The sequence below is a fragment of the Gavialis gangeticus genome, unplaced genomic scaffold, assembly GCF_001723915.1.
Source record: "Gavialis gangeticus isolate Ggan-Ray unplaced genomic scaffold, GavGan_comp1, whole genome shotgun sequence".
Lineage (NCBI taxonomy): Eukaryota > Metazoa > Chordata > Crocodylia > Gavialidae > Gavialis > Gavialis gangeticus.
The window spans coordinates 36,963,827-36,977,710 of NW_017728994.1; the positions used below are offsets into that span (position 1 = coordinate 36,963,827).

General features: G+C 41.3%; 1 long non-coding RNA gene across 1 annotated transcript in view; it reads left to right on the forward strand.

The window, feature by feature from the left end:
* The window catches only part of LOC109287476, a 29,534-nt gene extending 26,960 nt beyond the window's left edge, over positions 1-2,574 (forward strand). The window contains exon 2 of the long non-coding RNA XR_002094875.1: positions 1,872-2,574. This is a non-coding gene — a long non-coding RNA (uncharacterized LOC109287476). The remainder of the gene's footprint in view (positions 1-1,871) is intronic.
* The last annotated feature ends 11,310 nt before the right edge of the window (positions 2,575-13,884 follow it).

Sequence of the window (13,884 nt, forward strand, 5' to 3'; positions counted from 1 at the left end):
TAGATATTTTATTGTGTTAAATAATAGAAACAGAAATGTTTTAACTATATACATTTGGTCATCTCAGGAATGGAGGTTGTACAGCCATTCTGCAGACACTGGATGCACGTCTGTGCTTTTCGCACATTTAGACGAAAACCGGAACTGACGCAGGCTGGGGGCTAAAAACCTGATCCTGCCAAACCATCCCAGACCCCAGAAATCCCCTGCAGATCCTGCATACCCATAATCCCTCCCAGGGATCGTGCTTACGCCCCATCCTCCCACAGATTGTGCCTACCCATTCCCCACCCAAACCCCCATGGATTGAACCTCCCCCCTCAACCCCCCCTGCACAAACCCCATACCCACCCACATCTCCACAAATCCCATACCCACCCACATTCACACATAACCCCACATCCACCTACAGCCCTTCAGAAATCCCATACCCACCCCCACACCTCTCTGCACCCCCCATACCCACCACATCCCTCCACACACCCCCAATATATGAGTAAGATTTCATTTTTAGCTATTATGAAATCACATCTATATACATAGCACAAACACACAGAAATCAGGGTTTTTTTTTCAAATTAGAACGTTATTACGGATGTTTGATTTTTAGTATATAATTTTTTTTTCTGGCTCCAAGATGGCAAACCCTCTTCCCAAAAGAAGGGACTTCTGGTGGTAAAGGTCAGAGGTTGGAGGGGTGGGACTTCCAGTCCCAATAAGGTGACTAGGGGTGTGGCACAAGTCAAGGGACAGGGCCACCCTTGTGACCCTCAACAGCTCACCAAAACTGGTTGAGTGGCCCTCTATCTGAAGTAATTGCCCAGCCCTGGTTTAGGATGAGTGCTGGTTTTGTGCAGATATGTATGTTGGTCCATGGTTTTCTTATATATGGTGGTTTGTATTTTGCTGTTCTAGATATCATCTAAAGTACATTACATATACCAACATTGCACATAGAATGTAGTCTAGAGAAGGCCAAATTGGCCTGTTTTCATCACCCACAGGCCCAGATTACACAGAAATCACTTTAGTCAGATTTGCTTGGCTGAGGTGCTTTTCTTGAGAGAGCGTCCATGTGCACACATTTCATTTAAGATGGTCATGTGCCCATAAACAAGTGTTGTTTTGTTTAGTTTGTTAGACACCATATTTTATTAGATAACATGGCATCCTTAAGTCATAGTAAAATCTAAAATGTGGATAGTTATAGTTTTTACACTTGATAACAGATGAAGGTTAACATGACTAGATGCTTAGTTTACTACAACTTGCTAACATGGGTGAAAACCTACAAACTACTTTGTCCATGGTAGGGTCTTACCATGCTAATCAACGCACAGTAAAACAAAATGCAAGCAGCTATACCCTAATGAAAAAAAACACATCTGAGAAGCCAATGTAACTTTCCTATAACATTTTCATCCTTCTGTCTCAGTGTTGATGGATAAATTAGGTCAGTTTCTCAACTGTGTTGGCTCATTCAGATTACCTGAACAGAACTGAAAAGCCCTCCTAATTTTTGCATGTTAATAGGCATCAAGAGAGCTCTTCAGCTCTATTGAGCTTATTCATTTTACTGTATTAATCTAAGACAATTAAAATATATATTTTGTTCATCAATGCAGGGTATACATACCAATTCTTAACTCGCTCTTCTACTCTTGAGAACAAAAAGATAACTAGAGCCTTTTCTGGGGGGAAGGGCAGCATAAAAAAAGCTGCTAAGCAAACAAATTACTGACATAGATAAGGCTAAGAATCTCTGTGGATTGATTCATTTTCCCCATGAATAAATGCTTGGTTTTCTGTTTATTTTTTTTTAGTTGTAATGAAATTTAACTCATGTTAATTTGAGTGTGTTCTGTTTATAGATCTGCATAGAAGATGGACAGCTTTATAATGCGTTTTCAATCTAGGCTAATGGAATCTAGCAAGTATGAACAGGTGCACTTTCTAATATTAATAGAAATGTTAAAAGAACAAAATAAATAACGGAATATGGTCCATTTCAATGTCCCTGTAAGTAATCCTGGCTTGGAATCTGCACATCCTGGATGAGATCAGAAAAACAAAAGACCTTTCTGCTCAGCATAAACATTAAAAACCCTGGAGCATTTTTCATGAGAAAGTGTTTGGCACAGAGTGGTGATTACTATTTGGTTACTGTCTTCTACCGCAGATTTTGTTGCCATTTACTGGCACCACATGCAGTTTGTATAAAGCAAGTACAAAGCTCCAGCTGACTTCAATGGAATCCAGCTGACTTCTACAGACTCAAGACCATGTTATGAATTTCACTTCAGAACAACAACAGAATCCTGAGACCCACACTTAGGTCAAGTATCTTGAACAGTCACAGGTAAACTTGCAGCAGGGAGAACGGTTCTTCCTAGGTCATGGGGAGAAAGGAACGATTCTCAAGGGATATTGAAGTCTAGTTTCTTTAGTCTCAGCCGGCAAATGCCCTACCTCTAGCTGCACTCTACAATTAGACATATGGCATGCCTTGTAGAGAAGATTCCCCGTGCATCCATCTTCCCCAATACTGTGGAACCATATTTCTGCTGACCGGGAAAAAAGAGGTATATTCTGTCCCATGTGCAGAGCTGATGAGGAATCACTTTAATTAGTACTGTAGTTTTTCTTCTTTTTTTTTTTTTAATTTTTTTTTGTGAAATTCAAATTATTCTGTAATTTTACCTTGGTATTACAAGTTTTCAACATAAGGCAAATTATGTTTACAAGTCATTTGTAAAAATGTTGACTGCTATGTTACACAGCTAGTAAAATGTTTAAGAATGCTTCTTATGGTTTTACAGCTTTTTGATACTGTATTATGGAGAATACTTGATTACAAATATGAATGGTCACCATACAAATTTTGAGACTTGAGCTCTATTCCTGACATTGGGCAATGCTTATATTATCATTCTTCTTCACTGGTAGTTGCAACAGCAATGGTATAGACCAGTAGTGCCCAAGCTTTTCACTCTGTGAGCCCAATGGGTGGCACCAAATTCATCTACAGGCCAAATTGGGTGCTTGGCCCTGTTCTAGGCACATGGGTTGAGGGGGTGGGGAGAATGGGGTGGGAAGGGATGTAGCACAGCCCATGTCTAGTTACATGATGGGGGGTGACCCAGCCCCAATCCAGCACACAAAGTGGACACAGCTGGGGCCTAATCTGTTGCCTCAGTCTAGCTGCACAGGTGGCAAGAGGATGACCCAGACCCAATCCAGTGAGGTGGGGGGCATGCACCCCAGGTCCAATCCAGCAGCACAGCAATAGCTTGGGCTGAGCCTGAATGGCATGGTGCAGATTGGTAGTTTGGCAGCAGGGGAGAGGTGGCAGAATTAATTGCCAACATTTCCCTGCTGCCAAATTTTCTGGCCTGTGGCAAGTCCCACTAGCCAGATGCCTCGATTCTGTGGGCTAGATTTGGTCTGCAGCACAGGGGTTGAGTCCTCCTGATATAGATCAGTTGCTGATCTATAACCATTACAATAACATGATACAGTTGTCTAATACCTTCCTCTCTCTCTGTGGTGTTAAAAGAATCAATTCAGATACAATAGTGGTAGACAGTATACAAAAATATAAAAAAACCACAACCAAAGAATGATATAATATTGCACATATAAGAAACATGAAATACCTTCTGGAATTCAGCTATGTTCTGCTAAATGGACTCATGGCAATTTTAAATACACAGCATATATTTTTAATGTTATGCTTAATTTTTGTTATTTAATGCTCTGAACAAAAAGGGACCAATATTTCATTAACAAAAGTAATATACATGGCTTCTGTCCACCTTTCTGGATCTGGAACAATACTCCATGAAAATAGTGTTCCATGCTCTTGTACTACACAAGACTTTTTTTGATGGGTTTCCCTCTTGTTGCTTCAGGACAGTTTTTCATCATGCTAGTTTTACTAGTCAGTTGAGAAATAATCTACTGAAATGTTTTATGTAGGAGTTTGACAAACAATACTGAGAATGTCATTCAGTAGTAATTACTCTAATCCCTTCACTACTGCAGGACTGTGCATGCATGCACCTACTGAACTGTTAATACAATATTCTGTACACATTAAAATGTCAGAAGAGTACATGCATCCATCTGGAATTCTTGGCAGTGTCATTTCCATAAATATTCTACATTTAGCTCTTGCTTAGGGCTCTGTCTATACATGAACAAAAATAACATCTCCCAACCTTTCAGCATCCATTTGAAACCAGTATGATGTAACCTAGAACAAACAAAAGCCAAGACAGTAAAAACTGCCAAATGGGTGAGGTGAGCTTTTTCATTTTGGAAGAACATGGAGTGCTCGCAACATCTCATATCAGTATCCATCTCGTACATTAAAGCACTTTGAAACAATTTTAAACACAAATACCTTTCCTGAAAAACCGTGAGCTTTGAAACCAAGAGGACATTGAAGTCTAGAAGCTTTCACAGCCTGGGCACTCAGGACAGTAGGCAAACCTTAATCCCTGTGGTCTGGCTCCCCATCTGTATTTTAAAGCTTAATGTAGACACCTTTTTAAAACAGAGCTCAAAACTCCTTACATTTAAGACCAGTAAGAAGATCCTGGGACCAAATTTAAGACCAAATCATCCTCTCTTCCTTCCTTATTCATGGGACTTGAGTGGGATATCAAATGTCAGCATAAATCTAAAATGGAATTCTTAAAGGTCAAATATGAATCAGTGTATTTATCACATCAATCCCATTGAATACATCAAGATAGAATGCACAGGAATTGATAGGTAGGCAGAAGGAAAATTTAGAAAAATTAATCTGATTGAAGAAAAAAAAAAACAGCATCTAGAATTAATCAGGAAACAAGTATTTATGCTACCAAAAGGTCTGCTTAGAGGAAAAAGCAAACAAACAAACAAACAAACAAACAAACAAACAAACCAGGAAATAAGAAATTTACCAGGCTGGACATCTAGGCCAAATACAGACATTATACTTTTACCAGGATAAGTGATCAGAAACTGGTCTATAACCTCACCAGAACAGAAGTTTGGTGCACAGACTGGTTTAAAAATGGCGAAACCCAGTCTAAAATTTGCCCCCACCACCAAATGGTGAATGTGTATTCTGTTCACTACTAATCTAAACTATACTGCTTACAGAAAACTGCGTAACTTAGCTTGATTCTGCCTCAGGCTTTTTGAATGTCTGTACCTAGCCTTACACTTCCCTTTCCACATTTAGATTAGAAATTACTCTCTCTCCCTTCACAACATCTCTTTGTACAATCTCAGCAACACACTCCTAGCCTCAGATGGAGTTAATTCCAAAACCTTTTCTTGGTTTAAGAAAACTAAATATAGGCAGATAAATACTTTGTATGAACTAAAGTAAGATCTTTTCCCTTTCAGAGTTTATGAGCTTCCACACTAAAATTAGAAATAATAGAAAAATGGTCTCTTTCTTTTGCACAATGCAAGCGCAGTAAGAAAGCTTTTGGAAAAAAGCAAAATCAGGCCTTGTGTACGCTCAGTAAAGGCACCATGTTAGAACTTGTTTTAACATGCTGGTAAAAAATATTTTTGCCCTTATTATGGACTAGGTCTGTTATGTTATCAAAAATTCCCCACTCTGTCTCCCCTTGCAGTACAGTGAGTAAATTGCCATGACCATCTATGATGTTTTCAAATGCGACTTGTCCCCATCTGTAACCATTGCTAATTTCATTGACCATAAAGCCACTTCAAACGCGTTAGCTAACACTGTTTCTAATCTGGTACATCTCCCCTGTTTACATCTGGTCTTACTCAACCCCAAAGTCCTTGAGTACATTCTCAGAGACGCACGGTCCACCCTTCGTACCTGTTCCACCTGCCTTGGATACTTGCTGAACACATCCTACAAATACACACTCGGCAGCACAGCACTAGAGCTGGTCAGAAATATCCCAATGCAAATTTTTCCAACAGAAGAATCCAATACATCAAAATGTTTTTTAATATTGTGTTTTCCTCACACAATAAATATTGCAAATTTCAGCCAACATTCCTCAGCAGCAGACCCTTACAGAACAATTCCAGTTTGAGGTTCCCTAACCTGTTATCCACAGATAAGGGGACTCTGTGCTGCTGTATACGGAGGGTTGGCAGCCTCTGCAACTCTACAATTGCTCCTGACTGCCTGTTTTTTTATTCTTGGGCAAACTGTAACCGGGCTTCGCTTGTTCTCCCATAGGCATGGCATTAGCAGTTTACACTGCACAACACAACATGACCGTTACAAGAACAGATTCTGTCCAACTCTTACAGAACATGGGGAAGAGTGCAAGGAGCTATCTATGCCCCCCTGCCTGACCTACAGACACAGGAGGCAGGATTCTCTCTGGTGCTGTGTGCAGCACAGATCTACTCCCTTCTTGCTCCCTACTCAATGCACAGCACCAACTGGGATGTCAAGGCCCCTTCTTTCCATTATCCTGGAGACAACCAGCTTCATCACAGAAAAAATACATTAATTTGATTTTCCATCTATAAACTTACTGGGGGGACCAGAGGGGTTTGGGAGAGACTTTTTTGCCCCAAGTGCCTCCCAGAGTAACAAGGAATAACAGCCATAAGCTGCTAGAGTAGGTTTAGACTAGACATTAGAAGGCACTACTTCACAGTCAGGGTGGCTAGGATCTGGAGCCAACTTCCAAGGGAAGTAGCAATGGCTCCTACCCTGGGGGTCTTTAAGAGGAGGCTCGACATTCACCTGGTTGGGGTCATTTGAGCCCAGTTCTCTCTCCTGCCCAGGCAGGGGGAGGGACTAGAAGATCTACAATGTCCCTTATGACCCTACAAGTATGAATCTATGAATTAGTATACTCCTAACTGTTGAGGAGTTCAGGCTTTTCCCATTGTCCACAGTGTAGAGCTCCATGTTAATGATATTATCTAGCCCCAGGTAGTCCAAATGGCAGCCTACTGGCTGCATGCAATCCACAAGGGGTTAATTTGCATCCCCCCCCACCCTACACTCCAGCTGCTGCAACCCCATCACTCCCAGTCAGTCTCTAAGCTCCCAACTCCCTCTTCCAGCAGCTGCTTCCTGCCTTCACCCCAGCAGGCCAATAAATGCAACAGCCTGGGGAGGTAAGGGCAAGTCCAGGGCTGTGCTCAGGGGAGAACTGCATTGGGGTGGGAGTAGAATCATAACCCTGCAGTGCAGTGAAGAGGGGTACCCATGCAGGCATGCACCACAGTGTGGTGGGGGGATTGTGCTTATGTGCAAATGCAGCACAGCAGTAAGGGGACGGGGTGTGGGTAGGGAGCTGTACAGCACACCTGGCATGGCCCACACAGCTCCCAGGGGCAGAGAAGTTGGATTGTCCTTAATTATCCCATGAAATGTATGAATTATTAATTCAAACTGCTCTCTGTGCTTTACTTTGCAAGTTTAAAGGCTAAAAAATAATCTGAGTTTCAGGAGGGGTGGTAACATTAAACTCTCTTACACATACATGTTGCCCATTGATAACATTTACAGCAAACAGTTACAGGGTTGACAAACTTTGAAAATATTGTCATTCCGCTCAGTGGGCTATTTCAAACATCAGAATTTCTGTTTTGTTTGGAGAGGTATCAAACAGGCTCCAGAGATGCTTATATAACACAAAACCCTGACAGGCTGTTAGGTATTCATTTATGGACAGAGACCTAAAAGAATTTGGCAACAGTATATTCCAAAGGAGAACTGCTTTTGTGCTAAGTGTTTCAAGTAAGTATTCCAAGGCTGACTTACATTTGCGTAGTCCTTACGCTGGTGTAAAAGGGCTACAAAATACTGCTGCTCAAATGGTATTAGTATTTACTCTTTTGGGCATTGTGAATGATTAAAGACATGGCCAGTGAAGTAGAAACCTTCTTTCATTGTTTTTAAGAGGATTCACATTCAGCATGAACTTCTTGAAAATGAAGTTTTAACTGGGCATATTCTTAAAGGTATTTATTCAAGATGATATCTGTTGCCACATAAGTAATTTTGAAAATGACTACCTGAACTAAGGTAGCGGTGAATTAACTTCTAAATCAGTGTCTGAAGAAGGTAATGGTGCTGTCCCTATAGCAACTAGTTAGCCTTAAGGAAAGCATGTAGTGACTGGTGTCTACAGCTCTGCTGCTGTTCCGAACTATTACTGACAGGACATAATAGTACTTTAGAAACATGGATAACTAAGTTTCACAATTCCCTTGCAATATCTACAATTAAACACTTCACTTACAGATGGAGAAAGTAAGGCTGACAACAAAAAAACCTCCCCTTTTTCCCTGGTTTCTTTCACCTGGGAAATATATACAAGTTTCAGCGTTGCTATCTTATACATTTTAATTAAACTTCATGAGATGACTTGGTAACAACTAAAATCCAGGAGTATGGTGACATCTACTGGTAAACATGGCACATAGGACTTCAGAGCATCAGTCCTATCCCTGTGGTATTATAGATATGAAGGGTTTGAGGCACAATGTTCTATCCACATAAAGCCAAACAGGTCAGTATGAATGTTTCCATGTATCTTAATAGTTTAAAACTATTTAACCACCAAGGAAACATGCAAATGTGAGACTGTAAAACCTAAGGAAGACTTTTCTTGAATAAGAAGTTTCTCTCGTTTGAGCTAAGGGATAGTAAGGTGTCCCTTTGAAATGCATCACTGTCAACATAGTTGAAGCCTAAAATTTTCCCTGCCCAAGACCGCATAATGCAACACTATACTAATGTCTCCTTTTACTGATAACCATGTCTTCTAGGTGCTCTAAAAACTGGGTAGGATGTAGAAATTGGTTAGAGACATCTCCTTTACCAAAAGAAGGATTTTTTTTTTCCTCTTTAGTATTATTTATGTTGTCATGAATAAAAAGAAAGTAGGGATTTCTGTCCATTTCCTTGTGGACAGGGGTTCATGCCACTAAGCTAAACATACCGTATGGCAATTTCATTGATTGGCTAAGCAGAAACTAAATGATCTTTTTTTCCCCTCCTGAAGAGAGGCAAGGAGATTCATGTGCTGTGGGCAAGGCTATCCTTGCTTTACTGATTCTGTGGATAAAATGTCAGTGTTCTGGCCTGCAGAACATTAAGTCTGCAATTTATGAACACATTTATGGTATGATGTTCTCATACTAGCAACGGACACCTTTTTCTCCTCTTCTTGCCTAGTAAAGGATGCAAAAACTCCACATATGAAGTTGGTAGTTAAGGCCATTTCAGAAACTACAAAGTACACCATGGGTAAAATGCAGTTAAAGTGTACATCGAATAAACATTTCAAAAACACAACCACCCTAACATGAAAATATTGCTGTTAAAATATGACACAGAATATCATGACCTCTTTGGATACATAAAGTGTATGTATCTGTATACACGTATTTTATTTGGAAGATTGCTTCTCAAGCTCCTAGTAAGAGAAGAAATGTTAAATTTCAATGTTAGATTCAAAAAAGCTTGGCAAAAGCAGTATCAAACGCTCACCGAACAAAAGAAAGTCACTTTGCATTTACATTTCTTCGTCCAAGTCAATCTCCAAGTCATGGAAAAATCCAGCTTTCTCCTCCAGTAAGAATGAGACTTTTAAAATATGGTTCAAGGTCTGACTGGGAAGGAAAGCAATAGAACTCAGGATTACCATCAACTTCACCTACCTGAAAATGAGCGCACCAATCTGTAAATAAAGATGGTACCCATTGCCAAGGTCCTGAGGCTTTCAGAAAGAAGAGGGGTGGATCCGTTTAGCAGGTCCTACCATCCTGAGAGGATAATTGTACATTAAAAAGGGGTTCCTCTTCTGCACTATGAACAGAAAAGCCTGCTGGAGGGAAGATATCCAATATTTTGTAGTTGGTGACATGAAAGCATCATTTATGTCTGAGAAGGTAACGAAGGGAAACAGAAATAATATAAACAGAGACCAAGGCAAAAAGTCTCTTGTTTGTTAGATAAGCATTTCTGGATTATTCTTCTGGGTAGTCTCTTTTAGTAAAAAAGCTAATGCAGGAAACATCAAGTAAATCTTTAACCTAATAAAATATTGAGCAGGTCTGCTGTGGCCAAAGGCAATATGCTGAACACTAGCTGAGCAGCAGCATGATCCTTTTGAAAAGAGCTGTGTTCTTAGAACAATATGTATTTGTTTACTTAGTCAAATAACACTAGAGATGAGACTTCGCAAAAAACCTAAGAGAGTCTTAAAAATTACACTTCATTAAATGTTTAGTTTAAAAACACAAATTAATCCATTTTACCAGCTGGAAACAACACTGGAGTGCCCACTCACTCTTAATTCAAAGAACTGACAGAATTGGAAAGTAATTTTAGTGATAGTTGACAAACATCTCCCTTACTACATTTAAAATATGGATTTTTTTTAAACTGCCCCAATTCAATTTCAGTCGACTCTAGTAACGTTTTATCTGAGATTCTGTTCTCCAAGCAGAGTCCCAGAGAAGAGTACAATGGAAAACACTATTTTCCTAAAAGTGTCTGTTGTCCAACTAAGAATAGACTGTTGTGTCACATGATAGACATACACTTATAATGTTTTACTTAGATTCTCCTGTAAGAGATCAGCTTGAGGATGTGTTAACATCTGGGGCATAGAAGGTAGGGCAGAGTAGCACCTTATAGATTAATTCAGAGGCATAAGCTATTTATCGTTTATCCTTAAAGAGATAGGAAATAGTTGTATTGCAGGAAAGAGCTTGGGCCTGTGGGTTCTGCCACTGGATTGCATACCCAATTTTTATACAGTCTAGAATTTATGCTGTGAGTTCTCAAGGACTGGAAGTCTTTTGTTTGGTCTCTGTGTACTGCCTTACACCATGGGTTTTTTAAAAAACCCAACAGAGCAATACAATAATAATATATTAAAAACACAACAAGCTGTGGCCTATTGCTTAAGTGATGTAATATAGCATTTACACTATTGTTACAACATCAAGGATATATTAACAAAAGTTATGCCCACAAACTAGCCTGCATTTTGAATTGCTAGTTTTGCTCTTCTTTGGTTCAATGCATCCCTCTTGCTGCTCTCAGAACAGTAATGAATAGAATAAACAACATTTTATTTCAGGGAAAAATTCCACTCTGCCAAAAATGTCAGTTGAAGTCATGTCTCCTGACAATTTTTTTTAACTTCCTTCCCTCCCGCCTTTTACAGATTAGACTTTTAAATCAAGGGAGGGCTCATCCAGTATGCACTGCAATCTGTCATTGACTCCACTGGACATTGCATTTTACTCTTCAACCCACATGGCTAGTATTTTCCTGGTACAGTGTCATCTATTTAAGAACATGGATATTAGGGGGTGCATGAAGTGGGTCATATTCTGTTCGGATTTGGCCCAAACCAGGGACAGTGATTTGATTGGTTGATTCTGATCACTGTCCCTGATTCGATTCGGCCAAATCTGAATCTGAAGATTTGATGCCGATTCAGAGAATCGGCGATTCTGACATAAACACAGCTTTAAAAGTTTTTTCTACATACTTCAAGGTACCAGCACAGCTTATGATCACTGTGATGCTGGGGTACATGGAGTGTCCCACAGGAGTGTGAGTGTGTGTGGGGGGGCCTCCATGTGTTCAGTGGCAAACCTGGAAGTGGACTGGAAGTACTTCTGGGTCTGCTAGGGAGCGCACCCAGGGCCCCCCCCGTGCCCCCTCTGGCTCAGCATTCCGCCATGGGGGGACCACAGGTGCCCCCCCACCAGACCCAGGAGGCACATGTTGCTGGGGGGGGGGGGGGGGGCCTGGCGTGCTCCCTGGTGGACCCAGAAGTGGACTGGGAGTGCCTCTGGTTCACTTCTGGGTCTACCGCTAAGCGCGTTGGGGAGCCCCCCACACACCTGTGAGACATTCCATGCACCCCACCATTGCAGCATTCATGAGCCCCTGCTACCTAGAGGCATGTAGAAAAAACATTTAAAGCTGTCTCAATGTCCGAATCTCCTAATCTTGCCGAATCGATTTGGAGGCTTCCAATTTGATTCAGAAAGATTAAAGGGTCCTATGAATCTATGAATCTGATTTGATTCAGAAATTTGGCCACTGAATTGAGCCAAGTCTCCCCTGAATTGAATCAGGGACCAAAACTTCACACAGCCCTAATGGATATCACTATTACTCCATTTCATGCTATGCAAATTGTCTAGCAGAACACATATTACCAGAATCCGTATTTGCTTCAAACTCTGGAGTTTGATAGACAGTGAAAACTATGAAGTGACAGACTAGAAGGCAGGAAGTGTCCTTTACTCGCACTGCTGTGGAAACAAAAACAAGCAAAAACAACAACATAAGCTTTAAGGACATGGAGTGAGTGACATGGTTCTGTTTTCACAGTGATGTCTGCCAGACCTGGCTTTGTTTTCTCTTTGCTGTTATTTTAAATCACAACTTTAATTTGATCTATTATACACTTTTTATATATAGTATTTTGAGAGAAAACATCATGTAAAACAAAAAAATGTTCCTCTAGACTGACTGCTCCACAGTATCACCCATTAAAGACATGCCATGTGCCCACTCCTTGGAATCAGCAAAGTGAAAGCCATGGGAGGCTAACCCTTTGCGCAATCAGCTGCTGAGGACAGCTGCATGTAAAAGAACAAAATATTAGTGACCAGGATAAAGAAATATGCATCTGAGCCAGAACAATGCAACTGGTCCTGATGTCAAACCATTGGGGACTTGCACATCTTTTGCTGAGTGTATTAGAGTTGGCAACATCCTGAGGGATAGCCAACACAGGTTTGTTGCGGGCAGGCCTTGCTTAACCAATCTTATTTCCTTTTACAAGCAGGTGACCCATCACCTGGACAAGGGAGAGGAGATTGATGTCGTATATCTTGACTTTAAAAAAGCCTTTGATCTGGTATCCCATGATCAACTCTTAGCAAAACTGGCCAACTGTGACCTCAGCTTCACCACGATCTGCTGGCTGGGAAATTGGCTCCATGGTTGGGGCCAGAGGGTGGTGGTTGACAGAAGTCAATCATCGTGGTGCGCTGTGACCAGTGGGGTCCCCCAAGGCTCTGTCCTTGGACCCACATTGTTCAGCATCTTCATTAATGATGTGGACATTGGAGTCAGAAGCTGACTGGCCAAGTTCGCTGATGACACCAAATTTTGGGGTAAACCTGAGGACAGGAGGGTGATCCAGGCTGACTTTGACAGACTCGGGAAATGGGCAGACAAGAACCTGATGGTGTTTAACACTGAAAAATACAAAGTTCTCCACCTTGGGAAGAAACGCCCCCAGCATGCTTATAGGCTTGGCAGTGCTACACTGGCTAGCACTATGGAAGAGGACTTGGGGTCAGGATTGACAAGATGAACATGACCCATCAATGTAATGCTGCAGCTAGTAAAAGGGAGCAAAACACTGGCTTGCATCCATAGATGCTTCTCAAGCAAATCCCAGGACATCATTCTCCCACTGCACTCAGCCTTGGTGAAGCTGCAGCTGGAGTACTGCATCCAGTTTTGGGCTCCACAATTAAAAAAGGATGTGGAAAAGCTTGAGAGGGTCCAGAGGAGAGCCACATGCATGTTCAGGGGTCATTATAACAGACCTTATGATGAGAGGCCAAGAGCTATGAGACTGTTCAGTCTGGAAAAGCGCAGGCTCAGGGGCGATTTGGTGACCACCTATAAGTTTATCGGGGTGCTCACCAGGCTCTGGAAGAACATCTGTTCACCAGAGCACCCCAAGGGATGACAAAGTCAAACGGTCACAAACTCCTTCAGGACCATTTCAGGCTGGACACAAGGAAGAACTTCTTTACTGTCCGAGCCCCCAAGGTCTGGAATAGCCTGCCATCGGAGGTGGTTCAAGCACCTACTTT